This window comes from Hypanus sabinus, chromosome 6 (assembly GCF_030144855.1).
Source record: "Hypanus sabinus isolate sHypSab1 chromosome 6, sHypSab1.hap1, whole genome shotgun sequence".
Lineage (NCBI taxonomy): Eukaryota > Metazoa > Chordata > Chondrichthyes > Myliobatiformes > Dasyatidae > Hypanus > Hypanus sabinus.
Genome location: NC_082711.1, coordinates 37,741,180 through 37,763,514, shown reverse-complemented (window position 1 = coordinate 37,763,514; position 22,335 = coordinate 37,741,180). Strand labels below are relative to the sequence as shown.

Here is a 22,335-nt window from a genome sequence, read left to right as displayed (position 1 = left end):
TAAAATCCCCCATGATTATCACAATTCTGCCCTTTTTACATGCGATTTTATCTCATGGTGTAATTTATAGCCCACATCCTGGCTGCCATTCAGGTGCCTGTATATTATTCTCATCAGAGTCTTTTTAACCTTGCAGTTTCTTAACTCGACTCACAAGGATTATACGTCTTCTGATCCTATGTCCACCCACCCTCTATGCCAGCCTGTCTGTCTGTGCTTTCGATACAATGTGTACTCTTGGATGTTAAGCTGCCAACTATGGTCTTCTTTCAGCCATACCTTGGAGATGCCCTCAACATCATAACTGTCACTCTCTAACTGCGCTACAAGATTGTCCACCTTATTCCATACTCTGCGTGCATTCAAATATGTTACGATCAGTCCTGTATTGACCACCCTTTTCAAATTTGGACCCCTGTTACACTTGAACTCATCCCACTGACTACAATTTTGCCCTATCATCTCCCTGTCTATCCTCATCGCCTTACTACATGCTGCCAAATTAGTTTTCCCCCTTCCCATCAGCTCCAGTAAAGCAGCTAGGATATTGGTCCCCCTCGGGTTCATGTGTAGCTCATCCTTTATGCACAGGTCATACCTTCCCCAGAAGAGATCCCAATGATCCAGAAATCTGAAATGCTGCAGCTTGCACCAATTCTGCAGGCACACATTCATTTGTCACTGGCAAGTGGCACAGGCAGCAATCCAGAGATTAATACCCTGGAGGTCCTGCTTTTCAACTTTCTACCTGACTCCTTATATTCTCGCTTCAAGACCTCCTCCCATTTCCTGCCTATATTATTAATATCAATATGTACCGGCTTCTCACCCTTCCTCTTTCAAATGGCATGAACCCGATTCCTGATCTTGGCACCTAGGAGGCAATGTGCCATCGGGTGTCTCTTTCACATCCACAGAGTCTGCTTTCTGGTCCTCTAACTATGGGATCCCCTATCACTGCTGCATTCCTCTTCTCCCCCCTTTCCTTCTGAACCGCAGAGCCAGTCTCAAAGTGCCAGAGACCTGGTCACTGTGGCTTCCCCTGGTAAGCTATCCATCCAAAGTGAAATACTTACGATTGAGGGGAACAACCACTGGAGTACTCTGCACTGAATACCTATTCCCTGTCCCTCTCCTGACAGTCACCTGCCTCCTGCAATTTAGGAGCTGCAGGGAAGTAGTCACCCCGATGTATCACCTCCTCATTCTTGCATATAAGCCAAAGGTCATTGAGCTGCAGCTCCAGTTCCTTAACACTGCCCCTAAGGATCTGCAGCTCAATGCAATTCATGCAGGTGTACTTATTAGGGAAACTGGAGGTCTCCCAAATTTCCCTCATCTGACTCAATGAACATCCCTCTGGATCCATTCGCAGCACACTAGCTAAGCACTAACATGAAAAAAAAACAATTCTTTGAAACTTTCTTACTTACTCAGAAACTTCATCTGTGCTTGCCCAAGCATGTTCTAGCCCAGGCATGGGCAAACTACGGCCCGCGGGCCATATGCGGCCCGTTAAGCTTTTTAATCCGGCCCGCAGAACTTGATGAAATTATATTAATAAACCTTGTTAACGTTTTTTCCCCGCAATTCTGGCGTTTTCCCAATAGATGACGCACTCTATATACATTGACCTTTGTTGAGGTGCAGCGTATTACTCCACATTTGCGCTTTACTCTTGTTCGGCTCGACCTATTTGTGTGAACAGGCGTTCAGCATCATGAACATCAACAAAGCCAGCCACAGATCCAAGTTAACTGACCAACACCTCAGATCCATCCTGAGAATCGCCACAACAAAACTAAATCCAGACTTTGATGCGCTGGCTAAAAAGGGAGACCAACAACACTGTTCCCACTGAAATTAAAAATAAGTTTCTTCCTTGTGTTATGTAAAAAAATGCATTTGAAAATATTTTTTTCAATTAGCCTTACATGTTACATGTCATTTCTGTTAAGTGATGGACATGAGTAGTGCGCAGGTGCACGTACGTTCTCAAAATAAAAAATGCGCTCCAGATCAAATAACGCGCTCCGCATACTGGCGCGCTCTCACTGTTCTGTCCTTGTGCTGGTCGTTGTTGAGTTTTGGCACAGGGGACAATTGAATAAGAAGGAGCAGGACAAGTAGACCTGCATCTCCCACCGTTTTTGAAATAAAGACAGTCAGGAGGAGAGTGATGATGATAATATCTTGAAGGATAACAGAATTTTCAGTGCTTTAAAATAATAACTGTTACTATTTAAAAAAGCTGTATTTTATTCATTTAATTTTCAGTGTTTTAAAAGTCATTTCAATAAATAGCTAAATACCATGGGACTTCAAAGACAGATATTTTGTTGTAATGCATTTGTTCATTTTCAATTGAAATTAAAGCACATGTTTTCTACATATCCCATGATATTTTATTTTCTCTTATGAGGTGTATTACCAAAACACTCCGTCCATCTGCTCCTGGTCCGGCCCCCCTGTCAAATTTTAGAACCCTTTGTGCCCACCCCTGTTCTAGCCTAAGCCTACTGAGCCAAAGCCAGACCACTCTAACAATCACCCACTCCAACAATGGCCACTCCACTTACACCTCCTTTCTTTTTATTGATCCTCTGCTGATGGCCTCCCCCCCCCCCCCCCCCACCCTGGGATAAGAGCTGAAATGCCCCAGAGCTCTTTTTAAACCTCACACTCCATCACAAATGAAGGACCACTTCTGCTGATCGCTGAGGAAAAAAAGCCAAAAAGATACTGAGCTCTTTTTAAACATCATGCTGCATTACCAGTGAATGACCTCTTGTTCTGATTGCTGCCTGCCGAGGAAAAAGATAGTTAAGGTAGTTGTTTGAAGATTGAAGTAGTTATTTTGTCTTTTATGAAAATATTTACAGAGTAAGCATCAATCTTCTGGAGTTTAGAAGATGAAGAAGCACTCACGCTGAAAGTATGGGATTGTTGACAATGTAAGACCCACAGGGTATTGACTCAGATTAATGGGTTAGATACAGAAAGCTGAATTTCTTTTCTGGGACTTGTGAATCTTTGGACTTTTCATCCCTGAGTGTTGTGTTACTGAGGATATTCATTGGTTTTTTTTGCTTAAAAGGTGATTGAGATTTTTGGTCCTTGGGTAGGAAAGTGGCATTGAGACCAATGATGAGATTGACCAAAATCACATCATCCTAAGTGGTGAATATATTGAGTAGCACAATGGTGCATCAAGTAGAGCTTCAGCTTCACAACCCCAGCAGATTTGGACTGACCTTGGCCACAGTCTGTTTGGGGTTTGCGTGCTCAGTCTATGAGCACATTATTTTCTTCCCGTATCCCAGAGATATGCAGGTTGGTCAGTTTTTTTGTCACTGTAAGTTACCCATAGCATCCAAGTAATAGTTATAATGTGGGGTAGATGATGGAAAAGTGGGAGAACAAAATGGGGTTTGAGTAGGATTATTATAAATGGGTCTAACAGGATTCGGAGCAAAGGGCCTGTACCTATGTGTTGACTTTCAACATGATTCACTCCTGATGTTTGTTCTTAAATGTTGCAATAAATGCTGAACTCTTTGTATATTTTGCAGAGTAATGCAACATTCATAATTGTGGCCTGTTAGCACAACAATGGAATAAAGGGAATTACAGGGCCATCAGAGAGGAGCTTGTCCAGGTGGATTGGAGGAGGATACTGGCAGGAATGACAGCAGAGCAGAGGTGGCTGAAGTTTCTGGAAATAGTTCACAAGGCACAGGATGAATATGTCCCTCAGAGGATGAAGTTCTCAAATGGCAGGGCTAGGCCACTGTAACTGACAAGGGATGTTAAGGACTGCATAAAAGCCAAGGAAAGGGCATATAAAGTAGCAAAAATGAGTGGGAAGTTGGATAATTGGGAAGTTTTTAAAATCCAATAAAAAGCAACTAAAAAAACTAAAGAAGGGAAAAGATGAAATATGAGGACCAGAGTAGCCAAAATATAAACAAGGGTACCAAAAGTTTTTTCAGTTATATGAAGAATAAAAGGGAGGTGCGAGTTAATATTGGACCACTGGAAAATGATGATGGTGAGGTAGTAAATGATGGTAGTAAGTGGCTGATGAACTTAATAGGTACTTTGCTTCAGTCTTTACTGTGGAAGACACTTGCTGTATGTCAGAGGTCCATGGGTGTCGAGGAGCAGGAGTGAGTGCCATTGCTCTTACGAAGGAAAAAATGTGAGGCAAACTGAAAGATCTTCAGGTGGATAAGTCACCTGGACCAGTTGGATTACATCCCAGAGTCCTGAAAGAGGTTCCTGACGAGATAATGGATGCATTGGTAATTATCTTTGAAGAATCATTTGATTTTGGCATGGTCCCAGAGGAACGGAATATTGCAAATGTCACTTCACTCTTTGGGGGGGGGGGGGGGGGAGACAAAAGAGAGGAAATTATAGGCCAGTTAGCCTAACCTCAGTGGTTGGGAAAATGTTATTCCATTATTAAAGACTAGGTAAATCTTGCCTGACAAATCAGTTAGAATTCTTCGAGGAAGTAACAAGCAGGGTGGACAAAGGAGAGGTAGTGGATGTCATTTACTCATAAGGCATTTGATAAGGTGCCTCACATGAGGCTGCCTAAAATCCTGTGGTATTACAGGAAGTATACTGATGTAGAAAGAGGAATGTCTGACAGGCAGGAGGGAGTGAGTGAGAATGAAGGAGGCCTTTTCTGTTTGACTGACAGTGACTAGTGGTGTTCCTCAGGGGTCAGTATTGGGACAGTTAATTTTCACATAATTTGTCAATGATTTAGATAGTGGAATTGGTGGCTTTGTGGCAAAGTTTGTGGAGCGGTAGGTACTGTTGAGGAAGCAATGCGATTGCAGTAGGACTTAGGCAAATTGGAAGAATAGGCAGATAGAATATAGAGTTGGGAAATGTATGATAATGTATTTTGGTAAAAGGAACAATAGTGCAGACTATTATCTAAATGTGGAGAATATTCAAGCATCAGAGGTGCAAAGGAACTTAGGAGTCATCATGCAAGATCCTCAGAAGGTTAATTTACATGTTGTGTCTGTGGTAAAGAAGGTAAACACAATGTTGGAATCTATTTCAAGGGCAATAGAGTATAAAAGCAAGGAGATAATGCTGAGGCTTTATAAGACACTACTCAGGCTGCACTTGAAGTATTGTCAACAGTTTTGGGCCCCTTGTCTCATAAAGGATGAATTGTCGTTGGAGAGTGTGTAGAGGAGTTTCACACCTGTACTCATTGGAATTTAGAAGAATGTGGGGGGGGGGGTGGAATCTCATTGAAACTTACTGAATGTTGAGAGGACTAGATAAGGTGGATGTGGAGAGGATGGGGGTATCCATATCTAGAGGGCACAGTCTCAAAATTGAGGGGCGATCTTTTAGAACAGAAGTAAGGAGGAATTTTTTTAGCCAAAGAGTGTGAATCTGTGGAATGCTCTGTCTTAGACTGCGGTGGAGGCCAAGTCCGTGGGTATATGTAATGCAGAAGTTGATAGGTTCCTGATTGGTCAGGGCATTAAGGAATATAGTGAGAAGGCAGGTATATAGGGTTGGATGGGATCGGGATCAGCCATGATGGAATGGCGGGTCAGACTCAATGGGCTGAATGGCTTAATTCTGCTCCTATATCTTACGGTCATATAGTCTAACAAAATGTTTACCTCATGTTGGGTCCCCAACAGTTTGCTACATCTATTGATCCAATCAGATTAACGCTTCCACCTGAAGATCAACCTTCTGACTTTGATTTCACCCAGTGAGCATTTAACATTTCTCTGTTTTTTCAAAAACTTCTGTTATTTCTGATTTCCTGCATTTGCAAGGCATTTGTTTGCAATGCTATACAATATAGTGATTTACTTTGCAGAGTTCTTTCCCCTTCTGATGTCCCCTTATACCTGACAGTAAGGAGAGAGACTTGTTTCTCTGTTTTTGTAAATGTCACTTTGCAGCTGTCTTCCAGTATGTGTGTAGGAGGTGACTGGCGTTCCAGTGTTGCGCACATTCCTCACGCTATGGAAGCATACATTTTCCTGTAGATTTGTACTTGGCCTTTGTTTTTCTTTTGGCTCTGCATAGTGGCATCATAGAGATCAATATCTGAGTGGCAAATTTGACATTAGGTACAAATACTATTGTGTTGCTGTTTGATACAGTAATGGTTTAGATGACTGTTATCACTCATTACTTTTGCTATGCACTGGATGTATTCAGGCTTGGCACTGAATCCATTTTTTACCACTTGAGGTTCTTGTGTCAAAACCTCTTATCATTGTTGGAAACCTGGACTATGTCTATGGTACCTGCATTTTTTTTCCTATCAGCACTTCTTGGAAATGATTGCTTTGCAAAATATTGGAGAGTGGTAGGAGAACCAAATGCCAGTTTGGATTTGGGAGTTGGGAAAGCTTAGGGTGCTAGTCTGTGATTTGTTGAAATCAATAAAGACCAAGAAAGTAAATTGGAATGTGTGTGAAAGTATTAAAAGAGGATTCTTTGTCAATATGTTGGCACTTAATTAAGATTAAATCTTTGTTCATTTTTCTGCTAAGATTGGAAGGGTATGGACGTGCACAGATTCTCAGGAGATTGTGGTTGCTGTCTACCTCAATATCAGTCTTAAGCCAATTTTTTGTTGAATGGGAATCTGCTTAAATGATGGTGCTGTCAAACGCTAATGCCATGAATGTGCTATTTCTCTGATTTGTTTTCCTGTGGCAAGTGACCTGTCCAGTATAGAATAACTTCAGAAGTTATGGGTTTCTTGATGTTCTCGTTTGGGCTTCTGTAATTCTGGCAGGTGAGAATAACAGTTATTTTGTAATTGGTGTGAACTCAACACTTTGCATTCTCATATGAGTCATCTATCACATTTTTATTAAATACAAGTCTCTGGTTTGTTATTTAAGATTTACAGTTGGTAGAACTCAACACCTGTAAGTTATACGTGACACCTTTGTGAAATAAAGGAAGTAGTGTGGAAAAAGGTGTACTTTATCACTAGACAGAGCTAAATACAAGTGCATAGCAGTAGAATACACAATATTTTTATTTATTTATTGAGATAGGTCCTTCCGGCCCTTTGAGCGTGCCGCCCAGAAATCCCCTGATTTAATCATAACCTAATTATGGGACAATCTGCAATGACTAGTTAACCTACTAACCAGTACGTCTTTGGACAGTGGGAGGAAACCAGAGCACCTGGAGGAAACCCGCACAATCATGAGGAGAAAGCACAAGCTCCTTACAGACAATGGTGGGAATTGAATCCAGGTTGGTGGTACTGTAAAGTGTTGTGCTAACCACTATACTACCATGCAAACTAGAAATCAGATTGCTTGTAGGATATAATGTCTTCTCTTAGTGCCCATATTCATTTGCAAATGCCAGTTTTTTGAGAAGTATTTTTTGTGCTGCCTGGTGTTTCACCCAATGCTTACCAGTGTTATTCTCCTCTGATTCCACACAAGAACAGACACACACAGATAATCTGATCCAATTATTTATTTACTGCAGAATTTCTTGATCCAGAACTTTAGTTATTGGATGGAAGGATGCCATTCTAACTCATTGTTGCCAGCTGGAGGCAATCACCCTGACTACCCTGTCTAATACCAGTACATTGTCCTCCATCATGGTGATTCATGTACTGCTTAAATGTGGCAATGGTTTTCCATTCCAAAACTGTCAGATTTTGAGTTCCAGACCCCTTTCGCCCTCTGGGTGGAATTTGAAATTAATTTTCCTCCCCTCCCCTATTACTCCTTGCCATTTGATTTGCGTCTGGTATTTGATGCCATTCCTTTGGGAAGTAGGTTCTTTCTTGTAATCTTTGTGTTGACCTCATGCAAGTTGTGTAAAAGGGCTGTAAAAGGTCTGGATGGTTTGGAGTTTGTAAAATGTGTGCAGGATAGTTTTTTGCAGCAATACACAGAGGTACCAACTAAAGAAGGGGCAGTGTTGGATCTCCTGTTAGGGTATGAGATCGGTCAGGTGATGGAGATATGTATTGGGGAGCACTTCGGGTCCAGTGATCACAATGCCATTAGTTTCAATATAATTATGGAGAAGGATAGGACTGGACCCAGGGTTGAGATTTTTGATTGGAGAAAGATTGAGGAGATGTGAAAGGATTTAGAAGGAGTGGATTGGGACAATTTGTTTTATGGGAAGAATGTAATAGAGAAATGGAGGTCACTTAAAGGTGAAATTTTGAGGGTACAGAATCTTTATTTTCCTGTTAGGTTGAAAGGAAAGGTTAAAAGTTTGACAGAGCCATGGTTTTCAAGGGATATTGGAAACTTGGTTCAGAAAAAGAGAGAGATCTACAATAAATATAGGCAGCATGGAGTAAATAAGTTGCTGGAGGAATATAAAGAATATAAAAAGAATCTTAAGAAAGAAATTAGAAAAGCTAAAAGAAGATACGAAGTTGCTTTGGCAAGTAAGGTGAAAATAAATCTAAAGGATTTCTACAGTTATGTTAATAGCAAAAGGATAGTGAGGGGTAAAATTGTTCCTTTAGAGAATCAGAGTGGACAGCTATGTGTGGAGCCAAAAGAGATAGGGGAGATGTTGAACAATTTCTGTTCTTCGGTATTCACTAAGGAGATGGATATTGAATTGTGTAAGGGAAACAAGTAGGGAAGTTATGGAAAGTATGATGATTAAAGAGGAGGAAGTGCTGGCACTTTTAAGGAATATAAAAGTGGGTAAGTCTCTGGGCCCTGACAAGATATTCCCTAGGACCTTGAGGGAAGTTGGTGTAGAAATAGCAGGGGCTCTGACAGAAATATTTCAAATGTCATTAGAAACGGGGATGGTGCCAGAAGATTGGCATGTTGTTCCATTGTTTAATAAGGGTTCTAAGAGTAAACCTAGCAATTATAGGCCTGTAAGTTTGACATCAGTGGTGGGTAAATTAATGGAAAGTATTCTTAGAGATGGTATATATAATTATCTGGATAGAGAGGGTCTGATTAGGAACAGTCAACATGGATTTGTGCGTGGAAGGTTATGTTTGACAAATCTAATTGAATTTTTTGAAGAGGTTACTAGGAAAGTTGATGAGGGTAAAGCAGTGGATGTTGTCTATATGGACTTCAGTAAGGCCTTTGATAAGGTTCTGCATGGAAGGTCAGTTAGGAAGGTTCAATCTTTAGGTGTTAAAATTGAAGTAGTAAAATGGATTCAACAGTGGCTGGATGGGAGATTCCAGAGAGTAGTGGTGGATAACTGTTTGTCACGTTGAAGGCCGGTGACTAGTGGTGTGCCTCAGGGATCTGTACTGGGTCCATTGTTGTTTGTCATATACATTAATGATCCGGATGATGAGGTGGTAAATTGGATTAGTAATTATGCAGATGATACTAAGATAGGTGGCATTGTGGATAATGAAGTAGGTTTTCAAAGCTTGCAGAGAGATTTAGGCCAGTTAGAAGAGTGGGCTGAAAGATGGCAGATGGAGTTTAATGCTGATAAGTGTGAGGTGCTACATTTTGGTAGGAATAATCAAAAAAGGACATACATGTTAAATGGTAGGGCATTAAAGAATGCAGTAGAACAGAGTGATCTAGGAATAATGGTGCATAGTTCCCTGAAGGTGGAATCTCATGTGGATAGGGTGGTGAAGAAAGCTTTTGATATGCTGGCCTTTATAAATCAGAGCATTGAGTATACGAGTTGGGATGTAATGTTAAAATTGATAAGGCATTGGTAAGGCCAGATTTGGAGTATTGTGTACAGTTCTGGTCACCGAATTATAGGAAAGATGTCAACAAAATAGAGAGAGTACAGAGGAGATTTACTAGAATGTTACCTGGGTTTCAGCACCTAAGTCACAGAGAACGGTTGAACAAGTTAGGTCTTTATTATTTGGAGCATAGAAGGTTGAGGGGGGACTTGATAGAGGTATTTAAAGTTATGAGGGGGATAGAGTTGATGTGGATAGGCTTTTTCCATTGAGAGTCGAGGAGATTTAAACAAGAGGACATGAATTGAGAGTTAGGGGGCAAAAGTTTAGGGGTAACACGAGGGGGAACTTCTTTACTCAGAGAGTGGTAGCTGTGTGGAACGAGCTTCCAGTAGAAGTGGTAGAGGCAGGTTCACTATTGTCATTTAAAGTAAAATTGGATAGGTATATGGACAGGAAAGGAATGGAGGGTTATGGGCTGAGTGCAGCTCGGTGGGACTAGGTGAGAGTAAGCATTTGGCACGGACTAGAAGAGCCGAGATGGCCTGTCTCCGTGCTGTAATTGTTATATGGTTATATGGTTTATACACCTCAACAGAGTCTTTTCTTGGTGTTCTCTGTTTTAAAGTAAAACAACTGCAGTTTTTTTCCAATCTTTCCTCCTGGCCACAATTATCCAATCCAGCTTCATATCATACATCTACTTTGTATCCTCTCTGGTGTGATCACATCTTTCCTGTATTGTGGTGCCCAGAACTTTACATTGATTGTAACTTTGCATTATAAACTAATAATAGACTCAGCTAATGTTGTATTGAATTCTATCATAATCTCCCTGTTTCTTTATTCTTTTCCCCAGCTGATAAAAATATATTTCCTTTCCTTGTTACACTTCTCCAAATCCATTAATTTATACTTTAATGGATTAATTTTCATCTGCGTTTTTTCAGACCAATTGATTGGATAATCTATATCTTACTGCAGTTTAAAGATCCCCACCTCTCTGTCAACCACAAAGCCAATAATTGTGTCTCATTTTGGTTTGAATCATTGACACAAAAAAAATGCTGGAGGAACTCAGCAGGCCAGGCAGAATCTATGGAAAGGAGTACAGTCAACGTTTCGGACCGAAACCCCCATTACAAAATACAAACAAGGGGCCAAGTACTAAGCCCATGGACCCTCTCTGGTAACTCCTTTGCAGTTGTAAAAGCACTTGGAAAACTTTGCTTTCTATTGCTGACCCAACTTTGAATGTAATCTACCACTTACTCCTGGAGCCCAGAGATTTCAAGTTTATTGAATGTCCTAACATGTGGGTCCTCATCGTACACATTGCCAACTCCATTTAGATGACTTCAAATACATTGTCCCTAATGACCCTGTTATCTTCTCTAGGAATTTCCATCAATTTATAGAGCCCTAGAGCTACATGGCATGGAAACAGACTCGTCCATGTAACTTGTCCATGCCAACAAAGATGCCTACTGGAGCAAGCATCGCTTCCCTGTGATTGGTCAGGCACAGATTTCCCTTAATGAGTGGAAATCAACTCTCTTCTTTGTTTTATTTACTTGCCCTGTTATCTTAAGGGATCTGTAACAATACTTAGACAATGTTAGCCTTCTGTTTTATACAGCGAACCAGTCTGAAAATCACTTTGCTGAATTCCCATGAAGTCTGAGGGCTCTGATCATTGCTATGGAATCAGGTCTTTTTTTTTCTTGGTAAGGGCTGCCTGACCCTATTAAGACAAGAGTTATTTCCTGTTTTTTTTAATTTTGGATATGCAACGTTCTTAGGATTTTACTTATGTAATAAAAGAGTGTTGGGTTCACTGATTCTGTAAAATTAGGAATGAAGATTAGTGTTTGCTTCTTCTTGCAACTAGAAAGATCATCGAGTCATTGACACACACATTCTAGTGCAGTGTGGACATGGGTAAGTTGTGACTGTGGTTAGTGGTTGGGTGTTCTGGTTGCTCAGTCTCCTTCCACAGCTACCACTTGTTCTCTCTGTGGCACAGCAGAGGTCTCATTTGTGTAATGCAGCTCCTTCATAAAGAGATGCATCTGTTGAGTGCAGTGTCTCCCAGGTTTTTAGGTGTAATGTTGAATTCCCTCAAGCAGATTTTGAAGCAATTCTTTTGCCCACCAGGGGCTCGCTTACTTTCCTTCAACTGTTAGTAAAGGGTCTGATTGGGGAGATGTGACATGGCCTAACCATTGGAATTGGCGTTACTTTATCGTATGGGAGATGCTGTTCATGGTGGCCTCCTCCTGTATGCTGGCGTTAGTGTGTCTGTTCTTCCAGCTGATCCCCAAAATCTTTCATAAGGTTCTTTGTTCCAGAGCTTTCAGGTGCCTAGTGTAGGATGCAGCTTTCAAAGACTCTTTTCCTTAACCTTGCATAGTCTCCACTAGCATTACTAGGGTGGTGATTGATCTCTGAGTCGATGTCTGTTTTTGAGGACAGCATGCTGCCAAGACAGGGAGCATGTTCTACATTTTCAGGGGTGATACTGTCAACTTTTAAGGAGGGCTGGATAAATGGCTAGTTGGGCTGTGGCCGATACAGGACCCGTGTCTTTCAGGCAATGCCTCTACTTGCTGTGTTATCCATTGTCTTCCTCAAAATGGCTGATGCACCAGACTCTAGTTTAAATCCCACCCTGTACTACTGCTGCATGAGGTGGGGTTTTAATTAGAGTTACAGGAGGATGGGAACCAGACTGTCAGAACAGATAGTGGAGTGGTTGTGGAGAAGGATGTTGAGAGTGCAATACTGGATCGCCTATTAATGAATGAGACAGGGCAGGTGATAGAAATTTGTGTTGTGGAACACTGATCTAATGCCATGAGTTTTATAGTATTTCCGGAAAGGGTAGGTCTGGTCCTTGGGTTGAGATTCTAAATTGGAGAAAGGTCAATTTTGATAGTATCAGGAAGGATCTGGCCAATGTGGATTGGGACAGGTTGGTTTCTGGCAAAGATGTACTTGGTAAATGGGAGGCCTTCAAAAGTAACATCTTGAGAGTACAGAGTTTGTCAGAATAAAAATGCAAGATGCCAGGATTAGGGACTCTCGATTTTTGAGAGATATTGAGGCCCTGGTTGAGTAAAAGAAGGAGCTGCACAGCAGGTATAGGCAGGCACGAACAAATGAGGAACTTGAGGAGTATAAGAAATGCAAGAGAATACTTAAGAAGGAAATCGGGAAGGCTAAAAGAAGGGATAAGGTTCCTCTAGCAGACAAGGTGAAAGAAAATCCTAAGGAAGGGCTTTTACAGATATATTTAGAACAAAAGGATAGCAAGGGACAAAATTGGTTCCCTGGAAAATCAGAGTGTAGCTGAAAGAGACAGGGTGATCTTAGCTGGAATTTTTGCATCTGTATTCACTTGGGAGATGGATACTGAGTCTGTAGATGTGAGGAAATACAACAGTGAGGTCATGGACCCCATATAGATCACAAAGGAAGAGGCTTTTTTGCTGTCTTGAGCCAAATTAGGGTGGATTAATTCCCAGGGAACATCTGTCAAGGTGTTCCCTTGGACCCTGTGGGAGGCAAGTGCAGAAATTGCAGGGACCGTAACAGAGATACTTAAAACATTCTTAGCGGCAGGTAATGGTGTTCTGCTGTTTAAGAAAAGCTTCAAAAATAAACTCAGAAATTATAAGCCAGTGAGCATGATATCAGTAGTGGGAACGTTATTAGAAGGTATTCTAAAGGACCAGATGTAGAGAGTTGCAAGAAAAAGTTTGCAATAGCTTGGTTTTCTGTATTAATTACTTATAACATGTGTTCTGGACAAACATGGTGAAAATTAGGCAGTTAGGGCCAGGGAATTGAAAGTTATTGAGGAGGTCGAGAGCATGAGCAGTGTCGTGGATGTAGGTGAGAAGGGACTGAACCAGTGGGGTTAAAATGGAGTTGAGGTATGACAACATGAGTTCAATGGGGGCAGGAGCAGGCAGAGGCAGAGGGGCTAACCACACAATCAGGTTTGTGGACCTTGAGTAGGAGGTAGAAGCGAGCAGTGTGGGGTAAGGGGTCTATGAGATTGATTGCAGTGGATGGAGCTGTTAACAAAGGCTGCTTTCCCTAAACAATTTCTTCCAACACCAAGAAATGCAAGTACAACCAGAACAGCACCGTTTACAGGTTTCCTTCCAAAGCATGCGCCGTCCTGCCTTGAAAATAAGTCACCTTTACTCCATCTTTGTGGAATCTAAGTCCTGGAGCAACTTACCCAGTTGCATGTGGGGGCACATGGAACAGAAAGACTGCAATGATTCAAGGAAAAGGCTCACCACCTTCTTCTTAAGGGCAATTGTAATGAGAAATTAATACTGGTATTGTAATGCCTGTATCCTGAAAAATGAATTAGAAAACCATTGCTCCAATATTTATGTGTAATCCATAAATTTACATACTATCTCATTCATTAAATTTACAGTAATATGTTTGTTGTGTTTGTTTTAGGTAACCTTAGTATTTCATCAGCCCAGTGTCCAAGGTAACCAATAATCTTGCACATATGTAATTAAAGGGTTTTAGGCACAAATCAGAGGTAAAGGAAAAACTTGCATTTCTATGGCAATTTTCATGCTCTAGAATTTCCAGGTAATTCATGTGTGCCAGTGTACTTCAAAGAACCCAGAGGGCACAATTATTTCCTAGATGGAATAGATCAGTTCTAAGACATGCAAATAATGGACAAACCAAATTCAATTTACAACCTTAGATTTCAGAATGTCTGAAAAAAGATGGTAATTGGACAATGCTGGTATTAAAGTCATGTTGCTTTGCGCTATAATTTTATCTGTAATCTATTTTTGCTTCTGTGATTCAGAATTATATCAGATTCAGAAGTGTATGTTGCTATGGCGATAACAAGAGATGGCAGTGACTTTGATTAGGGACACACTTTACTGTGGGTGTTGTGTTACTGGAATAGCTTCGAGACGCATTTGTTGCAAGATGTGATTTTAAGAGGTTTTGCTTATTTAACAATTTGAAGATTGTTTTACAGTGGCTTAACTTCCAAATTTATTGCAGTGCTCTGTGGGATTTTTACCATTATTTACTGGGAATTGTTGAGTTCTATCCATTATTCCGTTCAAGCGATATTACTGCATAGTAATATATTCTCACAGGTATATGCTATAATACTTGCTTCACAACAATGTGTGATCCACAACACAGGCGTGGTAGGGTGCTGTGTTACTTTTCTCTGTGCAGATTGTTAGTGCTGTGTGTGATCTGTTTGATGACCTATTGTTCTTGAAGCGCACTGTCAGTACGCTTGTCCTGCATTGTGTTGTTCAACACATTGTACGAGTTGTTGGAGGTGGGCCAGTTTTCTCCCATGGAGTTGCTCTCATCCGTGCAGTTCTGCTGTGGGGCAAAGTGAAAGAGCTAAAGAATGCGGGATGTGACGTAGGTACTGCTGCCTGATTAATGTATCCCTCAGCCATCGTTTCTGGCACTGGTGCAATTGGGGCATCAGAGATGCTACAAAGATGTGAAGAAATGCTGATGTAGTTCAATGATTTAACCTGCTGAGTTCCTCCAGCGTTTTGTCTGTGTTGCTTTGGAGATCCAGCATTTACGGATTTACTTGTGCTTGTGTAGTTCTCTGATTTTCCTGTAATGTTTCCTGGTCTTCAAATGCATTACTGCACTTTGTTGCACACTTCTTAGACTGAACAATCCAGTGCACAGACATAAAGTTAGCAACAGCCTTTGTTTGTTCCTTGATTTGTTGCTGCAGACGAACACTGTATTGTTTACAGGGTTTCCTCCTGCTTTGGGTCAATTGTCTGCTCTTTACTGGAGGCCCCGGAGCCGAGTATTTCTTGCTGTATGAGAGCTGTTTTCATGAGCGGTAAGCATTGAAATGTTAGCTTCTTAGAAACATAAGTCCTTTCTTGAAGTCCTGAAGAAGCGTCCCGGCTTGAAACATCGACTCTCTATTCATTTCCATAGATGCTACCTGACCTGTGAAGTTCCTCCAGAATTTTGTGTGTGTTGACAATATTTTCTTAATTTTGATTTTGCTTATTTTATTACTAGAAGGCCATTCAGCCCATTGATTCTAATTCAACTTTCAGAGATGCAAGTCATCTTTCTTTTTCTTCTTTGATCGAATGCGCTGAATGGTTGCACCCCCCTTGGATAACTGTGTTCAGTTCTGGTCACCTCACTACAGGAAGGATGTGGATACTACAGAGAGAGTGCAGAGGAGATTTACAAGGAGGTTGCCTGGATTGGAGAGCATGCCTTATGAGAATATGTTGAGTGAACTTCACCTTTTCTCCTTGGAGCAACAAATGATGAGAGGTGACCTGATTGAGGTGTATAAGATGATGAGAGGCATTGATCGTGTGGATAGCCAGAAGCTTTTTCCCAGGGCTGACACAAGTGGGCATATTTTTTTTAAAAAGATGTTTGGAAGTAGGTACAAGGGGGATGTCAGAGCTAAGTTTTCACGTAGAGAGTGGTGGGTGTGTGGAATGCACTGCCAGCGAAGGTGGTAGAGGTGGATATAATAGGGTCTTTTAAGAGACTCTTAGATAGGTACATGGAGCTTAGAAAAATAGAGGGTTATGCAGTAGGGAAATTCTAGGCAGTTTCTTGAGTAAGTTACGTGGTTGGCAGCCGAAGGGCCTGTAACGTGCTGTATATTTCTAAGTTTCTATGAAACACATCTGAGGCAGAGGGAGGATAAGCATTTCTCACAGTCTGATGTTATCCTAAGTTCAATGGCACCAATAATAAGCAGTGGACTTGGATCACATTACAGATGAAAGATATGCAAGTGTCACTCTCTCACTTATTCCAGTCTTCACTCTTGCTCTTTGCTGTTCAGTACAATAGACTCTAATACTATTCTGTGAATCTGAGCTACATGCTAACATTTTGTTTAAAATTTGCTTTTCTTTTCACTTCAGGAAACAATATCCTGTGTTTTGCTTGCAGCTGCATTATAGTACCTTAGCAGTTTTATTAATTTGTTTTTATTATTAAATATTGCATTGTAGTTCAGTCTGGTGAAGGATTCAAATGAAAAATACCCATGAATTTGACATAATTCCATCTGGCTCTGAGCAGTTCTGGTAGTTCTCCTTTATCTCTTGGTGGTGCATGATGGTGGTTAACTTGATCTCAGACTGAGAGGATGTATTTGCATTGGGGGTGGAGTTGCTGTCCTTAAAGATAAGATATCAAATCAATGTCCTGTCTGCTTCTCAGGCAGTTCTTTGTTGAAGAAGAAGAGTGCCAGTTGTTTCTTTCGCTATTTATCCCTCAGTTCCCAACTTAAAATTGTAGATTGTTTTGAGAGCTTTGAGAGCTTCATGTGTTTCCTCTGCTACAGCAATGACAACACTTAAATTGATTGCAAAATGTCTTGGGTTGTCCAGAGTAGTAAAAGGAGTGCGTAAGATGCAAGCCTTCTTTTCCGTCTTTGATCAAAACACATCAGAGGCAGAGGAAGGATAAGCATTTCTCACAATCTGTTATTATCCTAAGTTCACTCGCAGACCAGTAATGATCAATGGACTTGAATCACATTGTAGATAAGAGATTCTGCAAATGCTGAAAATCTTAGAGCAGTATGCACAAAATGCAAGAGGAGCTCAGCAGGTCAGCAGCATCTACAGAGGAGAATAAACAGTTGACTTTTCGGGGCTGAGACCCTTCGTCAGGATTGCGAATGAAGGGGGTAGAATAGAATGTGTGGGGAGGGGTAGGAGGTCAAGATAGGTGATTGGTGAGACCAGATGAGAAGAAGGTGGTCCTCCCTTATCTCTTGATGATGTAAGGAGCTTTGAGGTGATAAGTGGAGGAGGTAAAGTGTTGAAGGAGGAGGAATCTAATAGGAGAGTGCAGTGGACTATTAAATATAGGAACACAGGGAACTAGAGGAGGATGATCACATTATCTTGAGGCCAAATGGCAGCACTCGGACACCTTCTCTTACTTACCCCTGGATCAGGACCCCACCAAAAAACATCAAACCATTGTCTCCCGTACCATCACTGCCCTTATCAACTCCAGAGACCTTCCATCCTCAGCCAAAAAACGTATAATTCCCACACCCCGCACTGCTCGGTTTTACTCCTTCTGAAGATCCACAAGCCTGACTGTCCCGGTGGACCCATAGTTTCGGCCCACCGAACTTGTATCTGCCTACCTGGACTCCATTTTGTCACCCATAGTTCAGTCCCTTCCCATCTACATCTGGGATACATCCCATGCCTTCCACCTCCTCAATAACTTCCAGTTCTCCGGTCATGACCACTTCATTTTCACAATGGATATCCCATCCTTATACACTTCCATTCCCCAACAAGAAGGCCTCAAAGCCCTCCGCTAATTTCTGGACAATAGACCTCACCAGTTCCCCAACACCACCACACTCCTCCGGTTGGCGGAACTGGTACTCGCACTTAATAACTTCTCCTTCGGCTCTTCCCACTTGCTTCAGACCAAGGGTGTAGCTATGGGCACTCGCTTGGGCCCCAGCTATGCCTGCCTCTTTGTGGGTTATGTGGAACAGTCTATGCTCCAAATCTATACTGGTACTGCTCCCCAACTTTTACTTTGCTACACTGACGACTACATTGGTGCTGCTTCCTGCAGCCATGCTGAGTTTCGTCAATTTCATCAACTTTGTCACTAACTTCCACCCAGCCCTCAAATTCACTTGGTCCATCTCGGACACTTCTCTCCCCTTTTTAGATCTCTCGGTCTCCATCTCTGGAGACAGATTCTCCACTGACATCTTCTATAAACCCACTGACTCTCATAACTACCTTGACTACACCTCTTCCCACTCTGCCACATGCAAAAATGCTATTCCCTATTGCCAGTTCCTTCGTCTCTGCCGCATCCACTCCCAGGATGAGCCTTTCCATTCCAGGCCATCTCAAATGTCCTCTTTCTTTAAGGATCATGGTTTCCCTTCTGCCATCATCAATGGTGCCCTCACCTGCATCTCCTCAATTTCTCGCACTTAGGCCCTCACCCCATCCTCCCATCACCACAACAGGGACCGAGTTCTCCTTGTCCTCACTTACCACCCCACCAGCCTCTAGATCCAGCATATTATCCTCCGCAACTTCCGCCACCTTCAACAGGATGCCTGCACTAAGCACATCTTTCCCTCTCTGCTTTCTTCAGGGATCGTTCCCTCCATGACTGCCTGGTCCACCCATCCCTCCCCACAGATCTCCCACCTGGTACTTATCCCTGCAAGCGTAATTGCTACACCTGTCCCTACACCTCCTTTCTTACCACCATTCAGGGCCCGAAACAGTCCTTCCAGGTGAGGCAACACTTCACTTGTGAGTCTGTTGGGGTGATCTATTGCATCCGGTGCTCCCAGTGTGGCCTCCTCTACATCGGCGAGACCTGACACAGATTTGGGGACCGCTTCGTCGAGCATCTCCGCTCCGTCTGCTACAACAGACAGGATCTCCCGGTTGCCACCCACTTCAACTCTGCTTCCATTTGAATCTGTCCGTACGTGGCCTCCTGAACTGCCATGATGAGGCCAAACTCAGGTTGGAGGAGCAACACCTCATATTCGTCTGGGTAGTCTCCAGCCCCTTGGCGTGAACATTGAATTCTCCAACTTCTGGTAATTCCCCCTCTCTCCCTTCTCCCATCCCAGTTTCACTCTGCCTCCTCCTCCAGCTGCCTATCACCTCTCTCATGATTCTGCCTTCTTCTACTACCCATAGTGCTTTCCCCTTAGATTCTTTCTTCACCTTTCCTGCCTATCCCCTCCCCCACCCCTTGATCTTTCCTCTGATTGTTTTTTAACCTGACACCCACCAACCTTCTCTTTCCCACCCTCCCCCCCACCTTCTTTATAGGGTCCCTGCCCCCCTCCCTCTTCAGTCCTGACGAAGGGTCTCGGCCTGAAACGTTAACTGCTCGTTTCCATGGATGCTTCCCGACCTGCTGAGTTCCTCCAGCGTGTTGTACGTATCACATTATATTTGACTGCTCTCCCACCTCTTTTTGTCCTGATTGTTTTTTAACATGCACTTATATTAAAATTTAATCAAAAAACAGAAGATCTGCCCCTGCAATATGTGTGACACATGCTCAGGGTTATTTTGGCAAATGCTTACAGGTTCAGTGGCTATTTCAGAATTAGATCATTAGACCAAAAGATATAGGAGCTGAAGTAGGCCAATTAGTCCGACAAGTCTGCTCCACCATTTCAATCATGGGCTGATCCAATTCTTCCAGTCATCCCCATTCCCCTGCCTTCTCCCCATACCCTTTGATGCCCTGGCTAATTAAGAACCTATCTCTGTCTTAAATGCACCCAATGACTTGGCCTCCACAGCTGCTCGTGGCAACAAACTGCACAGATTTACCACCCTCTGACTAAAGTAATTTCTCCACATCTCAGTTCTAAATGGATGTCCTTCAATCCTGAAGTCTGCCCTCTTGTCCTAGAATCCCCTACCATTGGAACTAACTTTGCTGTATCTAATCTGTTCAGGCCTTTTAACATTTGGAATGTTTCTATGAGATCCTCCCTTATTCTCCTGAAATTGAGGGAATACAGCCCAAGAGCTGCCAGGCGTCCCTCATATGGTAACCCTTTCATTCCTGGAATCATTCTTGTGAATCTTCTCTGAATCCTCTCCAATGTCAGTATATCCTTTCTAAAATAAGGAGCCCAAAACTGCACACAGTACTCCAGTGTGGTCTCATGAGTGCCTTATAGAGCCTCAACATCACATCCCTGCTCTTTTATTCTGTACCTCTAGAAATGAATGCCAACATTGCAATCGTCTTCTTCACCACCGACTCAACCTGGAGGGTATCCTGCACAAGGACTCCCAAGTCCTTTTGCATCTCTGCGTTTTGAATTCTCTCCCCATCTAAATAATAGTCTGCCCGTTTATTTCTTCCACCAAAGTGCATGACCATACACTTTACAACATTGTATTTCATTTGCCACTTATTTGCCCATTCCCATAAACTGTCTGAGTCTCTCTGCAGGCTCTTTGTTTCCTCAACACTACCCGCTCCTCCACCTATCTTTGTATCATTACAAATTTAGCCACAAATCCATTAATAGTGTAGTCCAGATCATTGACGTACATTGTAAAAAGCAGCGGTCTGAACACCAACCCCTGTGGAATTCTACTGGTAACCGGCAGCCGGCCGGAATAGGATCCCTTTATTCCCACGGTCTGCTTTCTGCTGACCAGCCACTACTCCACCCATGCTAGCAACTTCCCTGTAATTCCATGGGCTCTTATCTTGCTAAGCAGCCTCATGTGCGGCACCTTGTCAAAGTCCTTCTGAAAAATCCAAGTACACCACGTCTACTGCATCTCCTTTGTCTACCCTGCTTGTAATTTCCTCGAAGAATTGCAGTAGGTTAGTCAGGCAGGATTTTCCTTCCAGTAAACCATGCTGGCTTTGGCCTATCTTGTCATGTGCAATTCCCCTTAAGAAATATCAGGGTTTGGCATAGAAAGGAATTTCAGATTCAGATTCAGTTTATTGTCATTTAGAAACCACAAATGCAATGCAGTTAAAAAATGAGACAATGTTCCCCCAGAATGGTATCACAAAAGCACATGACAAAACAGACTACACCAGAAAATCCACGTAACGTTTGGCAATCCCCAATCCAGAGTCCGGAGAGGCAGCTGCGTATTAATATCGCGCTACCGTCTAGCGCGTTCCCCGGAAAGGAGCTCCAAATCCACCAGACAAAAGCAAGACCAAAAACTTAAGCTACAAGACCAGCACAAAACCACATAATTACAACATATAGTTACAACAGTGCAAACAATAGCATAATTGATTAAAAAAAACAGACTGTGGGCACAGTAAAAATAGTCCAAGATGTTAAAGGTCTGTAAGTTCAAAAGAAATCACCACAGTTTCCACAAGTCTCCAGGGTCCCGACAGACTCGCCATCCCACGCCGGCGGCAGAAGGGAATACCCCCGCTACGGACTTCCAAGGTGCCACCTGACTCAGCTTCGCAGACGCGGCACACAATGGAAGCTCCGTTGAAACCAACCTCGCAGACGCAGCACACAGTGAAAGCGACCTGAGTCCGTCGAACCTCCGAGCCGACGACCATCCCCTCCGGCACAGCTTCTCCGAGCACCATCCTCTGCCGAGCGTCTAAAGACGGCCCCGCCAACGGCCATCGGCAACGCGATCCCGAGGACCGGTGAGAATGTGAAGAGGGTAAGGGGTATGAGTAGAGGAGGTGGGTGAGGGGTAAGTGTAGCAAAATATGTAGTCAGGACCAGGGAGAGGTACGTCATTGGGGAAGTAAGGAGAGGTAGCTAAAATAAGGTGCCAGGCCAGACGTGGAGACCACAAGGAAAAGGGAACCTGCGACCACAAGACAATGTGTTTGGCAAAGTATTTTGAGCTATACCTATTTCCAGTGTTTTGAGTGCGTCTGTACTAATTCCAAGCATTACGCTTGCATCTTTGATAATTCCGAGTATTTCGCGTGCTTAGCTATGCAATAGCCAATCAATTGATGTCGGTAACCATATTTGCGAATGTAGTACCCTGTTTTTGGGTATAAGTATGACCTTTGTAAGCCGACAAATTGGGAGTTGGCTACCT

The 22,335-nt window shown here is 42.6% G+C and overlaps 1 protein-coding gene across 2 annotated transcripts in view; it reads left to right on the top strand.

The window, feature by feature from the left end:
* Nucleotides 1-22,335, top strand: part of ccny (cyclin Y) — a 242,146-nt gene that overhangs the window by 150,378 nt on the left and 69,433 nt on the right. Inside the window, exon 1 of one of the 2 annotated variants that reach the window (XM_059971924.1) lies at nucleotides 21,325-21,925. The exons of the other annotated variant lie outside the window; for it this stretch is intronic. The gene's annotated coding sequence lies outside the window, so the exon portion shown is untranslated. Of the gene's footprint in view, nucleotides 1-21,324; nucleotides 21,926-22,335 lie in introns of those variants that run through there. 2 annotated transcript variants of the gene reach the window in all.